A 5,498-nucleotide genomic window follows, 5' to 3' on the forward strand; every position below is an offset into this window, starting at 1 on the left:
AATCTCAGCTTGGGTTGGGGAAAGGTAGGATAGACCCCTCTGTTTGAAAGAACTGCACAGAAACAGACTGATCCTTAGGCGTAACAGTAGATACTGCATCTGGAGTACATTAATTACTGAACACAGTGGAGGGAGCAGTTCAGGTATACCTAGAGTATCTAAATTAAAATCTTATCTACTCTGGCTGTCAGAACAGCAGCATGCAGCTCATACAGGGCATTCCTGGAAGGATTGCCAGGCAGAGCTGTGTTTTGGCATGTGGAGAGCAGACACATGGCTGAGATGACTCCACTGTGTAAAAGTGCCAGGCACCATCCACCACCCCATCACTTGCATATGATTGGCACATGAGCCCCCATCATCACGTCAAGATTGCCCAACTGAGCCAAACAGAAAGGTAGGAGCTTAAGACAGAGAACTGCTGTAATTTGCCGTGGCCAAAACATTGGGCTCTTTTGATCTGGCACTTATGCTGTGTTCTGGTAAAGGGCAGCATGGCACAGCAAGTGAGCCCTTGCATGGCTATCAGGTGCAGCTTCTGCAATTCCTTCCCAAGGGTCTTCAGGCTGTTTTTGCACACATTAGGGATAAATAGCACTTACCCACTTCTGAAGACTTCTCTTCCTCCAAGCCAAACAAAAATTCATATTTGGCCTTGGCAACAGACTGGGCATGAGCTGATATATCATTATCCCACACAAGTGCTTCTGCCTGCAGAGTCAAAATAAACAAAGCTTATTTATCTTCCAGTGAAAAAAAAAAAAAAAAGGCAGCAGGAACATGAGATCCATTCAGGTGGGTTGTAAGGTAAAGCTTAAAGTGCCGGGGCAATAGTATCAGAAACTGTAAATTCAACTAAGAATGTTATGAAACTAGAACCCCCATGAAAAACCATAAACAGGACAGGCTGTTTCAGAGGAAAAAGAGTAGGGCAGTGAAAGGGAGGAGCAAGAGCTACAACAGGGAGAGTCAGAAATGGATAAAAGGATAGTGAGGCACGTAAAAAGGTGTTTAGAGATGTCTGAGGGTCTCTGCCAGGCAGCCGGACCTCCACTGTTTACATCAGGACAACAACCCAACCTTTTGTTTATGATGCCACCACACAAGTTAAACCTGCTTCTTTAGCCAGGAGGGGGCTCAGGGTGGTCCTCCTGGCTCACAAGGAGGCATCTGGGGGGATGGATGGATGGACAGATCAAGCACCCAGGTGTCACACAGGCTTGCATCCACCCACCACATTCTACTAATAAGAAGCAATTTGACACAGTAAAGTCCAGTTTCTCAAAGGAAAGAAAGGCTGCATGACTAACATTAAAATCAGTTTTCCAAACAGGTGAGGACAAATCAAATCTCCAAGACAGACTCCAGCAATAGACTGTACTGCAAATACTGTTTGCAATCAGCACTAAGTTTCTACATAGCTGGGCAAGACAGAGCATGTAATTCTTGTTTCTGAGGTGACAGATGAAATAAATCATTAACTGTATAAATTCTCCATCAATCCTTGTATTCATATCCTATGTCTGAAGCAGCCAGTTCTTACAGCATATTAAGTCATTTCATGGTTCATACTGGCAAAGGACTTCGTTTACAAAAATACTCTTAAAAAAAAAAAAAGGCAGATGGAACATTCTGCCCCCTAGGACATTAATAACTTCTATGCACTTCCATCAAATACCTTAGGGTAAGCGTCAGCTACGAACAGAAATTCAAAATATAGGAGACACATAATTCACAATAACACATGATCTTTAACAGATGAAACAGATGAAACCACAAATCTATACTTTCCCTTGAGGCTAGCTCTCCAACGATTGCATTTTCTTTCAAGACCATATTGACAAATAACCACCTTGCCCCATGGCCTAGAACAGTGCCCGGCTTTCCTGTTTCTTCTTTTCCCCAATTACCTCTCCCACCCCTCTGCCTCGAGCCAGTGCTGAAGAATTTGGTCCAGCACACATGCTCAATAACTGAGCAGTAGATCATCTGTGACATTCTTGGATGTATTCATCACTCATTCACTGTTCTAACTATTTACCACTACAACTCGTATAGCTACTCTGATAGACCTGTTAACATTAGCCTGCCAAATAATTCGAGAAAAACACACACACACACACACACACACACACACAAACAAAAAAAAACAGAACAGTACAAGGACTTACTAGCATAAAGAATAGTATGATGAGCATGATAATACAAGCATGGAAGAAGTCTCCATATCTCTCCTACTTTCTCAGGCCTGCATTCATTTGCAGGATTTGTGGCAGGAAGGACTGGAAAAGGGACAGCTGCATGCAGGAAAAAGCTCTTAGTTGGAGATATCGTGGTTAGGAGCAGCTTATGGAGCCAGACAAAGACCTACTGTACCCAGATTGATGTTAAGGGAATGCAGTGGTTATATTTCTAGCTGATGCCAAATTTCACTCACTGATGAATTAAATGGTAAAATAAAATGGGCAGAATGGTCCAGTTCCTGGGCAGTCAGGAATTTCTAATCTACGCACCTATGCATTACAGCATCTCCATCTCTCAGCACTGTTCTTCAGAACTTCACAGACATCTTCTGCTCTGAGCTTTCCTGCCAGCAAACACATTTTTCAAGGTCCTATATTTGTCTATACCTTACTGTAAAGAGCACTGTGAACAGTTTGGTTCACAATGCTCTCTTCACTACCCAATAACTAGTAGAAGTGAATGATTTTTCAGTGTACAGGGCAACCTTTCACAGCTAGATACCCAAGCAGGGTCTGCAAGATCTTCAACCTAAAGCAGTTCACAGCCTCCAGACCCAGACTTAATGACAAGGTTATGTTATTTCATCTAAACAAGAGATATTAGAGAAAGAAGAGGGAGAGAATGAGAATGAGCTGGTTTTAAGACTATTGCTTTACTGTACTCCTTCCTTAGAGACGACAGAATGAAGAGTTAAAGCAGAAAATCAAGAGAAAAAAAATATCTCTCCTTTCCCTTCTTCACTCTGTCACTCACTTAAATCTTGCTGAAGTCATAATGCCCCTGAAACCAGGATCTCAGAGAAGGACTGGGCAAACATTCACGGAGCTTTCCAGGCTGCATTAGCAAGGATTAAAAGCAAGCAAGATTGGAAGGGATATAAAACTCCTGCTTAAGCCTTCTCCTTCAGCTCAAGAGCAAAGAAATCTACATCCCGGTCAGCTCATTTCTTAATTGCTTCCCTCAGAGGGCATTAACCACTACCTTTGATGCATTTGGTGATTGTCACTGCCACAGAAGTTGACACTCACTCAAAGCATCAATCCCATTGAATCAGCCCAGCTGTACATACACTTCTCATAAGCCTCAAACACACTGTTTTTCAGTCCAGACTGAGTTCTAGGCAGAAGAGCAGCAAGTCCCTGCCCATTCACCCACCTCTCTAGCAGCACTTTCTGCATATTTGATCATGCTTGATCAAGCCTAATCCTTTGGGTTAGAGTTCTCGGTTGGGAGCTGAAGAGGCTGCATTTGTCTCTGGCCCAACAGGCTAGATGCTGTGAAACAGACCACAGTGACTTCACAGAAGAGACCTGACAACATGGTGCTTAGGAAAAATCAGAATGGGAGGAGTGCATGAGCTTGATCCTTCAGGAAGCATGAGTAAGACAGACAGCAGGAGACCAGTCACGTCAAAAATACCACAGGAGGAAGGGGACCTCTCATTAAGGACTGTGCCAGGATAGAGAAGTGAAAGTTCCCTCAGAGGATTCCCTACAAGGTTTGTTAATAAAACACTGCCACCCTATTCAGAGAAAGAAACGTGATTCCAGTTCTTGGCTTACTTGACTCTAGTTCTTCTGGAGGTTCTGTTCTGGAGGGAACAGAGCAGTTAGGATGAGGGGTTTACAGCTACAGCGTGCCACAAATGTGTAGCCCCAGTTCTGTACTCTCTTATGTGCAAAGCTCCACCTGCCAAAGATTACCACCTTCCTCTTTGCTGTGAGGCTGACGGGAATTAAGTACATCCAGCATCAGCTGTGGATGACTTCACAGCTGCACACACAGACCACTTCTCATCACAGAACTCTTGACTTCTTCACCAGCATCCCTGGCAAGATACAAAATGCCTCTCAGCAGCCTATCAGCACCCTGATCTAGTGAGTTTATGCATCAGGAGCAGTTTAAATACCTGTGTCAATGTTTTCTTCCACAGTCAAGAATCTCCCTCAGAGATTCAATGAAACACAGTAATTCGAAAAGGAACTGCAAATAAAAAGAAATACATAAGAAAGAGGCAAGAATGATGGACAGGTTTTGATAGATGTGCTGCCTTCTTCAGCAAGTTCCCAACAGTGTCCACATCAAGCTGTCATTCCATGGTCAAATCTCCACAGTCAAGCATTGAGAGCTCTGCCTCTGCTGCTGTGGATAGACAAACCATCCAACCACCCAGCACCAGTAATGGTCACCCCTTGGTTTTTAAGCACATTTAAAATTCTTGTGTGGGCGTGAACTCAGCAAGCCTTAGTGCTTCTGACAGGTTGTGCTAATTGTTTGAAAAGCCTATTTCTGTTGAGCTTTTCTTAAGTCACTTTCCAAAGTAACAGGATGAAATGGGGAAAGCTGGAGCTAAAATAAACATGCTGGCTTCTGAAAGCCAATGCACTGACAGCAGAGAGGGAACTGAGAGAACACTGGTGCTCATAAAAAGACTACTGAGATGGTTTGTAGTTTTTATTTTTGTATGACCTCGTACACCATGTTCTGTTTTCCTCACACACACTCCTACATGCTAATACGTGTGTTTGCAACTTTTAAACTAAAGCAATAGTAAATAGATTAAGACTGAAAAGAGCAGAAGCTCTGCAAGGCTTAATCTCACCTGAAGCAGCCCATATCAACATTAGCAAAGGTTCAGGGGAGTTACAGGGAGGTCAGTGAAGAGCCAGGAGGTCTAGGAGAAAGAACAGGATTAATGTGAAGGCGCTCCATGTAATCATTCTCCAGCATTTTGGATTATACAAAGGGATGACTAAGTCAGGTACGGCTTTTCAACTAAAGGAAAGAGCTGGCTGAGAAATGCATGGCAGAGATGCAGGCACTTGCAAGGGGTCTGGAAAAGCCTACAAAAAGTGATTCACCACCTCTTTTAATGCATCAGCCAGAAGACATCAAAAGAAGGTATTAGGAGTCAGCACTGAACCAAGCAGAAGGAGATGGTTCCTCAAACAGTTTGTACTCAAACCACAGTGCTCCCTTCAAAGCAGTGTCACGGAAACCAGAAGCCTATAGGAGCAGAATAAGAGGGCAAACAAACTTAAGGGATACGCGTCCTCCACGTAGGTAGAGACCATCACATTCTCCTCATGAAAATCCAAGACAAACTCTTCCCAGGCACCTGCTGACGTCCACAACCACCTACAGGCTCCTGGGCTGAGTGTGGACCCAGCCATCATCAACCAGCGCTCTTACCTGCTTATCAGGCTTCATCATGTCCCGGTACAAGGCAGCCCTTAGGCTCAGCACCCAGGCAA

At 43.9% G+C, this 5,498-nt stretch overlaps 1 protein-coding gene across 2 annotated transcripts in view; it reads right to left on the reverse strand.

Moving 5' to 3' along the window:
* Positions 1-4,923, reverse strand: part of LOC104915217 (PH and SEC7 domain-containing protein 3) — a 106,703-nt gene extending 101,780 nt beyond the window's left edge. Inside the window, exons 1-3 of one of the 2 annotated variants that reach the window (XM_010725979.3) lie at positions 4,847-4,923; positions 4,154-4,227; positions 603-711 (exon numbers count right to left, since the gene is read on the reverse strand). The gene's annotated coding sequence lies outside the window, so the exon portion shown is untranslated. Of the gene's footprint in view, positions 1-602; positions 712-2,513; positions 2,588-3,399; positions 3,491-4,153; positions 4,228-4,846 lie in introns of those variants that run through there. The other variant, XM_031557349.1, reaches the window with a different exon arrangement.
* Between the last annotated feature and the right edge of the window lie 575 nt (positions 4,924-5,498).

The sequence above is a fragment of the Meleagris gallopavo genome, chromosome Z (assembly GCF_000146605.3).
Source record: "Meleagris gallopavo isolate NT-WF06-2002-E0010 breed Aviagen turkey brand Nicholas breeding stock chromosome Z, Turkey_5.1, whole genome shotgun sequence".
In the NCBI taxonomy this organism is placed as follows: domain Eukaryota; kingdom Metazoa; phylum Chordata; class Aves; order Galliformes; family Phasianidae; genus Meleagris; species Meleagris gallopavo.